The sequence below is a fragment of the Equus quagga genome, chromosome 12 (genome assembly GCF_021613505.1).
Source record: "Equus quagga isolate Etosha38 chromosome 12, UCLA_HA_Equagga_1.0, whole genome shotgun sequence".
Taxonomy (NCBI): domain Eukaryota; kingdom Metazoa; phylum Chordata; class Mammalia; order Perissodactyla; family Equidae; genus Equus; species Equus quagga.
Genome location: NC_060278.1, coordinates 90,674,386 through 90,688,346, shown reverse-complemented (window position 1 = coordinate 90,688,346; position 13,961 = coordinate 90,674,386). Strand labels below are relative to the sequence as shown.

Below are 13,961 nucleotides of genomic sequence, written 5' to 3'. Positions count from 1 at the left end.
ATGACTTGCTCAGGGTCACATCAAGTAACAGTAGAGCTGGGACAAGAAACTCTACTTCCTGCCTCGAAGTCCAATGCTCTTTCCTCTTTTTCTGACTCCATACCTCATCGTATGATCTTGGACAAATCACTTGGCATTTCTTTCTCATAGTTTCCTCATCTGTAAAACAGGGAGAATACCGACAGTACCTAGCTAAAGTGACTTGGGAACAGGATCAAATAAGGCTACATAAGTCAACATACTTTGAGATGTACAAATGCCAAGTACACATTATCAGGCATACCTTGCTTCTCTCAGGAAAAATAGGGTACAGAGTGCCAAAACACTGGTAAACAAATGAACTGAGCTAGATTTTAAGGCACACAAGTGCACCTAAGGTCATCGATATAACTTTATGACTAACAAAGGCAAAAAGGATCATAGCTCATATTTGTTGTAGTCTGACTGATCCTGCAAGGCAAATATCAATCAAGTTTGGCTAAAGAGGAATGATTCACCTATGCACCAGATTCTATCTGTTAGGAATCCTATCAAACACCTGAATTACAAAAAAGACAGACAGGTTCTGCCTGCATTCCTCCCTAAAGTGGAAATAGGTAGTTTTTGATAATCTATCCAAAAAAAAAAATCAATACCCTGTCTGCCCCACCCAAGCACCACCACAGTTCTCATCTCTTATGACTCAACTCGCTCTGTCCAATATCCACACGTAACTACTTAAATTTAAATTAAATTAGAGATTCAGTTCCTCAGTTACACTAGTCACATTTCCAGTACTCGAGAGTCATACGTGGCTAGTGGCTATCATATTGGACAGCGCAAATAAAGACAGTTCCATCACTGTGGAAAATTCTAGGGCAGTACAAATAAAGACTGTTGTATCACTGCGGAAAATTCTATTTGACAGAGCTGCCTTAGGCACTATTACTTTTATTACAACCCTGACTAGACTATAGACTCCTTGAGGACAGGGGCTGTGTCTTATTTACCTTGGTATCCCCAGTTTATATCGCAAACTACATGTCATACATCAAGCACTCACTTTACATCTAAGTGAGTATCTCAAACACAGCAGACTACTCTGTCCACTTCCCCCATCCCCAACACACAAAACAACAAGACATCCTCTCACGGGTAGAATGGGGGTGGAAGGGGACATTGCCACCAGGGGAAGGAGGCCTGCTTTCTAGTACTAGATGTGCTAGAAGCCAACCAGGTATTCTTGGGCAAGTATGTACTTTCTTCATCTATAAAAATTAGAATTAAACTCCATGTACCTTAATTCTAAAACTTTAATCATTTTGCACCAAAGGAAACCATGTATTCTATCAAAAAGGCCTTTACACATGACAGGGAACATACCTGGTAACACCGATGGGTATCTCAAATTAAACAGAATCCATTTCTAGGTCTCAGGCTATCACGATTAGTCACTTTTGGTCTTTAACTGAGTATGTAGAATTTTTCACCTTTACTTGGGCAATCAACTAGACTTAAACCTCAGGCTTAAAGATTGAGTTTCTTCCACGTGCTGAGGCCAGAACTGGATACTCTGTCCATATCTGATCAGAGAAACAAGGGCAAGTTTCCTGAGTATCTGAATTTAACATGAATTGTCCCATCAGTTTCTCTATTAGCCTTAGCCTAAAAATTGACAGAACAGTACAAAACTGAACCAAGAAAATCTTTCAACAACAATCCTTATGGTGTAAAGAACGTCATTATACTAAATGTGTATGTTTTTATTCAGTCCACATACTTCACCACATTTAACTGCTTTAAAAAAATCGTTACTGTCCAAAAACCTCTTCATAAGGACCCTGACACACATACTCACTTTTATAAACCTTACAGGGTTTTAAGACCGGCCAAGAACAAATACAATCTGAATCACTGCCCTGCCTTCCTTCAAAACTTGTAAATATGTTAGGCAATAGCAGTTCAGGCATTCTGCAATAAATATATACTAAGTTTGTCAATTCCTCTGACATCAAGGTTTTAATCTTCATTAAGTGCTTCTTCTGTCATCTCTCCTGGTGACTAGGGTGAATATCAACAGCAAGTTTATCTACTAGTATTTCCCAAGTACCAATAGATCACTAACACTCAGTGGATGACAACTAAACACTTTGTTGGACAACGACGTGGGGAATATATGCAAAGTCCTAAGGGCAATAAAAAGGTTTCCACTACAGGACTGATTGTGTCTGACTGTGATAAAATCAGACATTAAAAATCAACCAATGTTGACCGCACATAGTCCTACATAGTGCCTTGCCAGTGGTAAGAACTCAACATGTTTGTTCAACTGCTAGATGGATAAATTAATGAACCTAAGTAGGGATTTCCCAGCAAAAAAACAAAACTCTATAGGCTAAGAACTACCGAACACCTTCTGCAACAAAGGAAACAGAGAAAAATGTTTGCAGTATGAAGTCAATGACATACAAAGGACTCAAACTTTCCATTCAGTGAAATCTTTATATGTCAAAGCACTGAGCAGAACATAGAGATGAACACATGGTTCAAGTTGCTCGTAATCTAGTAGAAGAGACAGAAATATGACACAGAAAAATAACTGGTAAATTCCATTATGACGTTAAAGAGCAAACAGGAAAGACCCATGGTGGCTGGGGGGTCACAGAAGACGCATCTTGAATGTCGGGAATGTTAGGATTCAGGCAGCCAGAGATGGGAAGAAAAAGATATGTGGATGAGTGTTAAGAGGGAGCAGAAGTGTCTGCGTTTGTGTGGAGGGGGGAGAAAGCATGGAAAATAGTCTCAGCAGAGGAACAGAATACACAAAGACCCAGAGGTTGAGACACTATATCCATATGTACTGTCTATTCAGGAAGATTGCAAATTAACAGTTTTGCATGAAATGTATACACTTTAAAAGGTCCAGCTGACCCAGAAATACTGCAGAGAAAGTTACTTCCCACCCCAAAAGGGCTTTCACAAGGTGTAGCAGTCAGTGGGCCTAATGAAATGATTCCTGCGGGCGGAACTTGCATTTTCAACAAACTCTGATGATTCTCCTCCACTTAACCTGGAGAAATAGTGAAACGTCTGTTGAGATGCAGAATTACCTGCTGCGGCAGTTCCCAAACTTTGTTGCACCCTGGAATCAAGTGGGCATCTTTCAAAAAAAAAAAAAAAAACACTAATGTCTGCCTCCCACTCCCTCCCACACCCTGATTTAATTGGTCTGGGCGTGCCACCCGGGCAGAGGGCATCTTTAACAGCTGCCCCAGTTGATTTTAACGTGCAGTAAAGTTGGAGAGCCACTGACCTAATTGTTAAGAACTTGAATCTAGAGTTAGACGGCCTGGGTTCAAATTACCAGCTGCGTGACTTTAGGCAATAAGTCACCTAACCATTCAGGGAGGGCCTCAGCTGCCTCGTCAGTAAAATGGGGATGATAACCCTACCTTGCAGGGCTGTTGGGAAGTTAGATGTGGTGAACGTAATGGCCTGGCACGATGCCTGGCCTATAGTAACCGCCCAACAAGGGCTGGCTGTTTATTCTCACTATTAACTCTTCCTCACCCGACTGTCACCGTGCGAGGGGCAGCATCGCCCCCACCGGGCGGCAGCAACTCGACCAACCTTGCTCCTGGACCAGATTCTTCGCCGGAGTTGTCGAGCTCCGCTACAGACCCGCCCCCTCCCCCTGGTCGCCGGGAGGGAGCTTCGCCCGGCACTGGCAGCCCCCAAAGGCTAGACTGGGACTGAACCGACCCCACAGAAGCCGCCGACACCAAGGCCAAGCTGCCCAGGGCCCCGCGGGTCCCCCCAAAAATGCCGAGATGCGGTTCCGAAGGCCGGGCCCTTGGAGCACCAGGGGCCGACAAGCAAGGCTGAGCCGCCCCGAGCGCGCCGGGAGGGGTAGGGCGGGGAGGGTCCCGCCGCGACGGGGAGGGCCGCCCGGTTACCTGAGGCGACGGGCGGGGCCCGCATCGCTGGGGCGGGCGCCGCCGCCGCCGCCGCCGGCCGCACTCGGCCTTCCGCCTCACGCCACCCGCGCCATAGGGTAGGCGACTTCGTGCCCCGGCCGGCTGTCCTCAGGCGGTGGGTCCGTTCACCAGTCAGCTACTAGCCGAGGGTGCCCGGGGACGACGAAGGCCGGTCAGGCCGGCCGGCCGGGCTCTGCTCAGGCAACTTCCGACTGCCAGGGGCGGCAGCGTCAAATAACTCCCCGAGCCGAGTGGGTCACTGCGCGTGCGCGGCGCGCCTGATCAGAGATTTCTCCGAGTCCGAAGCAGCGGCGTCAAATAATTCCCGAGACATGGAGCCGGAAGCTGCGCGTGCGCAGATATCCCAGATCGCCGCGCGGGGCATTCCCTCCTCCCTTTCCGGATCAAGTGGAGCGGGAGGAGTGGGATGACGGATGCGCAGTCCCCATCGAAATCCGGCTGGGGAGGCGCTGCACTTGTGTCCCTGAGAATTCACCTGCACTCCGCCTGTGTTCGGTGCGGATGGAGTAAGGGTCTTCTCTGCAATGTTATGCCTCACCCAGGTTCTAGGAATTTCTCACATCCCACCATTACAGCACCCTTCCTTTGAAATGTTGTCTTTTACCCGCCGCCCCTTATTACCTGGGCATAGCGTTAATTATGAGCAATGCTCCCTTCCAAGCCAGGTGTGGGTTACAAAAATGAATCAGACATCAGATTCGGAGCCTGTCATTAAGGAGCTGAGTCTGATAGAGGCGATAAAACATTACTAATATAATAATAGCAAGAGATACCAGTTTGAGCACCTACAATGCATCACGCATTTTGTAAACTACCACTTTCAATAATTTGGTTTCAGCGTCATCGGAGAAAATAATAAATACCATTAGAGAGGTACAGCTCAAGTGGCTTGGGAGTGTAAAGGAGGAAACTTGGGCTGAGAGAGAAGAGGAGAGAGAATCTGTCCTTGATGTTCAGAGCGGAAGGCATCAGGGTGTTGAGTAGTGCTGGAGGCATGATTATCTGAAAAGAGCAGAATGGAGCAAAGAAGATGCTGACTCCTTACCCTCAGTTAGAAGAGACCATGAAGGAAGGAGTGACAAGGGAATTGGTCTCCTCATAGAGAGGATAAAAGAGAGGAGTGTTTCCTCAAGACCTTGTCTCCGCCCACCCCCCAGCCCCGAGGAAAGTAGCTAAAGGAGAGAAAAGGAAAAAGAAGTAAGAATGTTCCAAGACAGGAACAGGGCTGTATCCAGGTCACTTTGTGGATCAAAGCAATACATTTCAGTTAAATGCAATGTGACAAATACTGTAAGAGGCTCACTCAGTGTTTATTCCAACCGCTTATCCCTTGCCTTTCTACACTACAAAGGCTGGCAAGCAAAGCACAGAGTTCCCAACCTCTCTTGCAGCTAGGGGCAGCAATGAGACAAAGTTCTGGCCAATAAGATGTAGGAAGAAGTTCCAAGGGAGAGCTTCCCTTCCAGAATAAAAGGGAAGTCCTTGGAGAAGTTTGTAACCTTCACCTTTCCCCTACTTCATGCTTGGAACTGAGGCATAATGCCTGGAGGTGCAGTAGCCATCTTGAGACCACGGGGAGAACTGTGCTAAGGAAAGTGGAACAGAAAGACAACAGATACCTGGTTCTCTAGGACATACTCAGCAGCTGCACAAACCCTGGACTGCCTTCCTGTTTTAGGAGGGGGAAAAAATTGTTATTTAGACCACAGTTTTTTGGGTTATCTGTTACTTTCAACCAGACTCATTCCTAACATCATAATATTGGACACCTGTAATGTTTCAGACAGATAAGGGGCTGATAATGGGGGTGACAAGTTGGAAGAGCAATGAGTGATGGGAACTGGAAAAGTGACAGACACAGAGGACTGGGAAACTGTCTAAAAGCTCTTGGGGAAATGATAGAAATACATCTATCTCCCACTTGGTGACTTTAATTCATTCCTGAAAATACTGTCTCTAAGTGAAAAGCCGTTAAATGAAAAAATACGTATTTCCACTAATTTTAGTGGGAAAAATATGTGTTCAATTCTAACCCAAGACACCTAAATATGTTTAACAGAAAAAAATATATCAATGGAACAATGCAAACAAAAATTGTGTAAGCAATAAATAATTTTAAGTTAAGAATATGGCTTTTAGGGGCCAGCCCCATGGCCGAGTAGTTAAGTTCACGCACTCCACTTTCGCAGCCCAGGGTTTTACCGGTTCGGATCCTGGGCACGGACAAGGTGCCATTCATCAAGCCATGCTGAGGCGGGGTCCCACATGCCACAACTAGAAGGATCCACAACTAAAAATATACAACTATGTACCAGGAGGCTTTAGGGAGAAAAAGGAAACATAAAATCTTTTTTTAAAAAAAAAACAGAATATGACTTTTACATAAAAGGTAAGGTATGAGGGCTGTTATACAGACCAGAAAGACAAGATTTAATATTCAGTGGGGGTTGGGGGAGGAAAGATGTAAATAAGTTATTTTTTTGATGTGATATTATATTTTTCTTTACCAATTTTTAAGATTTTTGAGGGCTTCACTTAAAGTAACATAAAAATAAAGTTGTAACACACAGAAAACACCTTGAGGGAAAATTAAAGACTAAACATCAGAACACTTTGGAACATGAGGGGAAACTGAAGAGTAGACTAAAGAGACATATGAAATGCTATACAGAGTAAAACATTATGTATTCTCTAGATACAGTACACAATTCATATTTGTTCCACATCATAATTTCTACCTAGAAACAGAGAATAAATTGGGGGAATGTCTTCATCTGAAACTGTTATGTCAAAGTATCACTTTGTATCATGTACTTATTTACTGTGTATTAAAAGGCATTGCACTTGAAAGAGGAAAAAACGGAGCAGTTGTATTAACCTGTTGTGGCAGACTTTTTTCCAAAGTTGGCCGCACCAATATGGATATAACCCATGCCATGGTTCTTCCTACAATGTAACCAACACTCTTCCCACTGAGAGATGGGAGCCATATTCCCTCTCCTTGAGTCTAGTTGGGGGCTGTGACTGTACTGACCAACAGGGCAGAAGTAATGCTATGTGACTTCTGGAGCTAGGTCGTAAAGAGGATACAGTTTCCGCCTTTTGCAGTACTCACCCTGGGAACCCACCCACCATGTGGGAGGAAACCCAGGCCACATGAAGAGAGCATGTGGAGGTGTTCCAGCTGACAACCTGAGCTGAGGTCTCAGCTGACAATATCTATGGCCAGACATGTGAGCGAGGAAGCCTTCAGATGATTCCAGTCCCCAGGCTTCAAGCCAACCCATCTGACACCAAGCAGGGCAGAGACACTGTTGAGCCCAGTCCAAATAGCAGATTCACGGGCAAAATAAATAATTGTCATTCTTTTAAGCCACTAAGTTTCGGGGTAAATTGTATACAATCATAGTAACTGGAACACTTTTTAAGAGCCATAACTGAGAAAAGTTGCTAACGGAACAGTTATATGACAGGTATGTTGTCTCTAGCCAATTTTTCTTTTTCTCCCTTTTTTAATTGTGCGGAACTAGCTTGGGGTAGATAACAGCTGGGAGGACTGATACTGTCTCTCCTGAACCTAACACAATACGGGCATAGCGTAGGTGCTCAGTGACCGTTTGTTGGATGGATGGGGAGGTAAATGGATGGTGGATGGATGGTTCATTGGCTCAGCATTGAACCCACTTTCTTGCTGCTACTGTTAAGTCTTAGTGAATAATATCCAATGGCTAGCGGTAGTACCATCATCAGATCTAGGTAAGAGGTCCCCTGCCCCAGACCCTGTGCGTCAAAGAGTACTGCGCCTTGTACTGGTATTCCTCAGAATTTTCTAAGTGTCCCTCCAAGGCCAACAATGCCATCTTGGTAGGGTGCCCCAATCCAGACCAGGCCCCATGTGAGTCTTGTTTGCCAAAAGTTTCTACCTTGAAATTTTGTAAGTCTCACTCCAGTGGTTGGGACTGGCCAGAAGCAGAAGTACCGTCCAGGCAGGGTGATGCAGTCCCAGACCATGTCCATCCCCTGTGGGTCTCATTCTCTGTTTCTTCTCTTTGAAGAGCTTTTCAACCCTCCATCTTACTACCGCCCCTCTCTCATTTATGTGCAGAGTTGACCAGATGCCCTGAGGCACTCCAGGGCTCATATATGGAATCATCCTGGACCTCATGGCCAGCTGTGGTCCCAGAAGGACAGCCTGGCAAGGAACTCACTCTTGCTAGCAGTGTATTTGTTTTGCCAGCTTGTGTGAGTTTGGGTGGCCAAAATAGTGTTGGCATGCTGATTTTGGTAACTCTCACTCCAATTGAAACCAGGGTGAGTTTAAGACCCTTAGCTACCAACAGACCACTGCAAACACTGGGGCTTGAGCTGTATGTGTCTGCCTGGGCCTTGGCTCATACCTCTCTGTTCAGACCACAGTGCCACTCTGACCTACTGCAGCAGGGATGATGAGGGAGAGGGACAGTGGGCATCACTTGCTCTGTGTATTTTGCAGTCCCTCCACAGCTGGCCCCAAGGTAGTCCCTCACCCTCTTTGGCAGGAGGGGCCGTGCCTATCTCCTCCAAGGACTTCTGAGACATTGCTCCGCAATGCAGTGTACTCTTCCCAATGATGTACTTTCTTTCCTCCAATAGATGGGATAACATGCTGCTCTCATCTGTCTTAAGCCATGGAGAACAAGGGATGGGTGTATCTTGTATAAATGGGACTGCTCTTCTCACTCTACTCACAGGCCCCTTTCCTGTGCTCCCCAAGATGGTGGTGTGTGGAAGGCAGGAGTGTGATTGAAAGCAATTACACTTTAGAAATGCAGTAATTATGGCCTAAAGAGTTCAAGCCATGATTGGAAGATATGTCAGTCTATGTTTATGAAACAATACTCCAAATGGTAAATCTAACATGACCAGAAAATAATTATCATTCACATTTTCTAGCATACTCTGGGTAAGATTTGTATTTGTAGTTCTCATCAATGAGGCACAGTAAAAATCTTTGAGAGAGTCGTTGGAAGCCAGTAGTCAAGGACCACCCATGGATGATACAGCATCTTGAGTAAAGATACAGAATTACTATATGATACAGAATTACAGAATTATGATACCTAGAATTAAATAAATGTATTAGAGAACTACGTATTGCTTCAGTACTAACAGATTCCAAACAGCATATGTATTTTTGCAGCAGGAAATATGAAATTAAGCAATAATGATATATTTTACAATAAAAAACATGAAGAGATGGTTTCTGGACTTAGGAAGAGATGGTGCCTGGATACTACCAAGAATCTTCATATGCACTGATAGGAAAATAAATAAAGTCCCAGTACCTCTTCTCTACCCATTATTCTAAATCTCCATCAATAAATCACTATATTCCACATGGGCCCATGAATTTTGTAATACTTTTTTTCTTCTTTTTTAGGAAGATTAGCCCTGAGCTAACTGCTGCCAATCCTCCTCTTTTTGCTGAGGAAGACTGGCCCTGAGCTAACATCCATGCCTACCTTCCTCTACTTTATATGTGGGACGCCTACCACAGCATGGTGTGCCAAGCGATGCCATGTCCACACCCGGGATCCAAACCAGCAAACCCAGGGCCTCCCAGGTGGATTGTGCACACTTAACCGCTCCACCACCAGGCCGGCCCCTGTAATACATTTTTAAGCAAATTGTTTATATATAGACAGGTGCCATGCAAAAATATATTTGCCCAAGGCCTTGCACATACTAGGACAGTCTTGGCTGGTGTCCTCCTCTTCATCCTATAGCCTCCTCCGGTTCCCCATAGTTCCCTTCCTCTACTTTTTTTTTTTGAGGAAGATTAGCCCTGAGCTAACATCTGCTGCCAATTCTCCTCTTTTTGCTGAGGAAGACTGGCCCTGAGCTAACATCTGTGCCCACCTTCCTCTACTTTATATGTGGGACGCCTGCCACAGCATGGCTTACCAAGCGGTGCCATGTCCGCACCTGGGATCTGAACCGGCGAACTCTGGGCCTCCGAAGCAGAACGTGCACACTTAACTGCTGCACCACTGGTCCAGCCCCTCCTCTACTCTTGAGAGCACTATTTTCCAGGCCATCTTAATTGCCAGCCTCAGCCCCCACTGGAGTGGCTGCTCATGCCCCAGAACATCCCTTCCAATCAAAAGGTCCAGTTCACACATATACTTCTCCTGCTTGGAGGGAGTGTGCCTGCTCTTTGATTTTTAACAACAGGAAGTAAATTTAGTGCCCAGCAAATAAGGGCAAGCCACTGAGAATGGACTGTTGTCTGAATGCCATGAGTAAAAGTTATCACAACATGTTTATTTTGAGACCTTGACATGCTGCCTGTTCACTGGACTCTCTAGTTAGGTAGGCCAGTGTCATAGATGGGAAAGTCAACCTGGAAAAGCAAAATGCCTGCAGTGCCTCATCCAAACCCTCCATGGAATACCCTAGAACTGGCCATTTGGGTAAGTTAAGGAAAAAACTCAAGCTTTTAGCCAGGATGCATTGGTGACAGAAACCTAACTTACGCTTAAAAAAAGAAATATTTATTGGAAATCTTATGTAATCAAATGAGGGGGAGGGCAGAGATCAAGTTGGGCCCCCAAGACAACAAACACCAGGGACCAGAATCCCACTGGGACTCCCTGCCCTGCCTCCCTGCCTCTCTCTCTGTGAACTTCTGACTTCACACTCATTCTGGCTCTTTGCATACAGTGAGAGACATATGTTGGGTTTATCCTGGGGCACATCTCCATCCATCTTCCACTGAGAGTAGGCAGGACTGCCACATACGGTTGTGCACTGTACAACTCATGGGAGCCGTTCACATCATAGTCCGTAGCTGGGAAGCTGAGATGCTGGGGATGCTTAGCTGAGCCAATGCCATAGAAAATGCTTGAGCTAAAGGGAGGGGAAAAAAGGATAGGTTTTCCTAGCACATCCTTCTTTGGTGGAGGAGAGTGGCCCTTGATGAGCCCATTGCAGGGGAGTTCAAAGAACCCTACCCTAACCCCTGATGACCTCCCTAATAAACTGCCAGGACATAGCTCAAAGGCATTGGCTCTGTGAAGCTATGTATTCCCAGCCTTGATTCACGTCAAGCAGAAGATAGTTAAACCTGTGAAGGCAGAACCCATAAAGGGTCTATTAGAAATGGTGAGAGGTTTACAAGGAGTGTGGCACCTTCAGAAAAATGTAGCACTTAATGGCAATACCTGTGACATCGGAGCAGCCACACTTCAGTTACTTAGAAATTAAAGACAAAAAGGTTGAAACTACATTCTTGTGTGAGTTGCTTCACTATGGAAAAGCTGTCTGTCTTGGATTTGGAAAAGACAGCATTTTTTTTTTTTAATTATAAAACTCTTGCCCCGGACAAAACAGTGTCTCTCGCAGATCTAAATTAAACATAACGTAAAGCCTGGTTTCCTTCAACACCTCTGAGGGATATCACAAATGCAACTTATTTCACAAAGCTAGGGTGGGGAAACCATCTCGTGCCTTTTCTTTGTAGAATCTAATAGAATCTGCTCTGGGCCTCCCATTTCCTGAACTGGTGGGCCAGTCATCTCAGTTGTTACGGGGTTCTGATGCCCTTAGGGTTCTGATAACGTCCTATAGGAGTGCCAAGGACCAAACGCCGGGGAGAAACCCTCTAAACTCTCGTCTATACTGGTCAGTGCAGGTGAGTCTCCTGTGTGAGGAGTCACATGCTCGCTTACTGGTGGGAAATTCCCAGTGAAAACATTAGAGGTTATCCATGTCTCCTTAGGTACTGCTTAGCTGCATTCCACAAGTTTTGCTGTAAGGTATTTTCATTATCAGTCAAGTCTAAGTATTCTCTAAAGTTTGTTCTGTTTTTTATATGTCTTTCTCTTGTAGGCACATATTGTAGTCTGATACTGACATATTGGTATTTCAGAATTGCTTTGCAGCCTAAAATGAGGTGAATATTTGTAAACGCTCTAAATGTGCTTGAGAAAAATATATACTCTCTCACTGTTGGGCAAAGATTTTGAAATATGTTTTCTAAAATATCTATTAAAATCAAGCCTATATTCCAAAGACTAGAGTATGGGAAGGGAAAAATAGTAACTTTACAGTGGAAAATGTGGCAGTCACTGCATTAACCAAGTAATCAAGGTTAATATCACTGGTGATAAGTAATGTTGATACCACGTACCCCCTGATATGATGTGATGAGAGGAGCACTTCACCTCTGTGATATTCTTCTCAAAAACCCATAACTCCAGTCTAACTGTGAGAAAACAGCAGAAAAACTCAAATTGAGAAACATTCTACAAAATACCTTACCAACACTCTTTAGAACAGTCAAGTTCATGAAAAACATGGAAAGACTGAGAAACTGCTTCAGATTGGAGGAGATTAAGGAGACTTAATGACTAAACGTAATATGGTGTTCTGGATTGGATCCAGAAAACGGACATTAGTGGGGAAACTGGTGAAATCCAAATAGAGTCTGGAGTTCAGTTAATGGCAATGTACCAATATTAATTTCTTAATTTTGACAAATGTACTGTGGTTACATAAGGTGCTTATTAAGGGAAGCTGGGTGAAGGGCATATGAGAATGCTCTGTGCTAGGTTTTTAACTTTTCTGTAAACCTAAAATTATTCCAAAATAAAAGGTTTACTTTAAAAAGTCGTCTGTTATTTGTATTGTTCAAGTCTTCTAATGAAAATAAAGGGGGAGGGTCTGTCTCCACTTCTTCAACCCCAAAGTCCCAAGACAAGAAAACAAACACCAGACTTGACCATCTTCTTGATAAGGTGCAGAAGAACCTTTAATAGATAACAACAGAGGTCAAAAATTTAACAATGGCTCAGGGCACCTGCTATACCAAGAGTTTTCACACATCACTCTGTTTGATCTTTACCACATCCCTCTTAAGGGGGTAACTGAGGCCCAGAAGGGTTGAAACTTGTCACCCAAGTCACCCGGCTGAGTTGCACCAGGTCTATGTGACTCTGAAGCCAGTGCTCTTACACCCCCTCCAGGCTGCTGCCCTAAGCCTAAGGGCTGCATACCGTCCACACTGGTCATCTTTGAGCTCCTCCCTCTATCCCCGACGCTGCTTTCACACGTGGACCACTCCTTCTTTGCCCAGTTAATTCTACTTCCTCAGGGAGACATTCTCTGACCCCCAAGAAGTCGTGTGTCTGTGTTTAGTCTCACAGCACCTCTCATCTGTCCTTCATAGCATTTCTTACCGTTTTTAATGATTTCTTCGTTTGTCGGTTACTTGCTTATCATGATGGGCCTGTGAGCTGACAACTGTCTCTGTTCACTGGTGTGTGTTCCCAGTGCTTATCACAGAGACTGGCACTTAGTAGGTGCTCAACAAATAAGTAGTGACACTGAATGAACAAACTCTGGGCATACTAGGTTATCTCCAGTAGGTGGGACCTGTGCTGGGGAAGCACTATGGACTTGGCATCCTGCCTCCAGAAGGCTCTGGAACACGATGCAAGTCTCCATCAGGCACACCTGATATATATCCAGCCCCACTCTGCCAAGATGGGGTATAGAGATGCTAGAAAATGGAGGACCCAGGCTGGAGCAGCATCTTTAAGCCCCTACAAGATGCAGCAGCCTTTCTGTAAAGGAGCATCCTCACAACTCTCCTTTCACGGAATTCGTCTTGAGCCCCTCCTTGTCTAGGTCTACGCCGTCCGATAAGGTAGCCACCAGCCACATGTGGCTACTGAGCATTTGAAATGTGGCAAGTTTAAACTGAGATGTGCTGTAAGCATAAATACACACCAGATTTCAAAGACTTAGTTTGGGAAAAAACTAAAATATTCCATTAAAATTTTTTACATTGATTATATGTTGAAATGACAATATTTTTTGATGTCGTAGGTTAAAATATATTACTAAAATGTGTCTCATCTGCTTCTTTTTAGTTCTTTAATGTGGCTACTAGGAAAGTTTTCAACTATAATGTAGGTTGCATTGTTTCTATTGGACTATGCT

The 13,961-nt window shown here is 44.5% G+C and overlaps 1 protein-coding gene across 4 annotated transcripts in view; it reads right to left on the bottom strand.

Annotated features, from left to right (window-relative positions):
* RALGAPB (Ral GTPase activating protein non-catalytic subunit beta) overlaps positions 1 to 4,157 on the bottom strand; it is a 90,542-nt gene extending 86,385 nt beyond the window's left edge. For all 4 annotated transcript variants that reach the window (XM_046677970.1, XM_046677971.1, XM_046677972.1 and 1 more), the window contains exon 1: positions 3,936 to 4,157. The gene's annotated coding sequence lies outside the window, so the exon portion shown is untranslated. The remainder of the gene's footprint in view (positions 1 to 3,935) is intronic.
* Between the last annotated feature and the right edge of the window lie 9,804 nt (positions 4,158 to 13,961).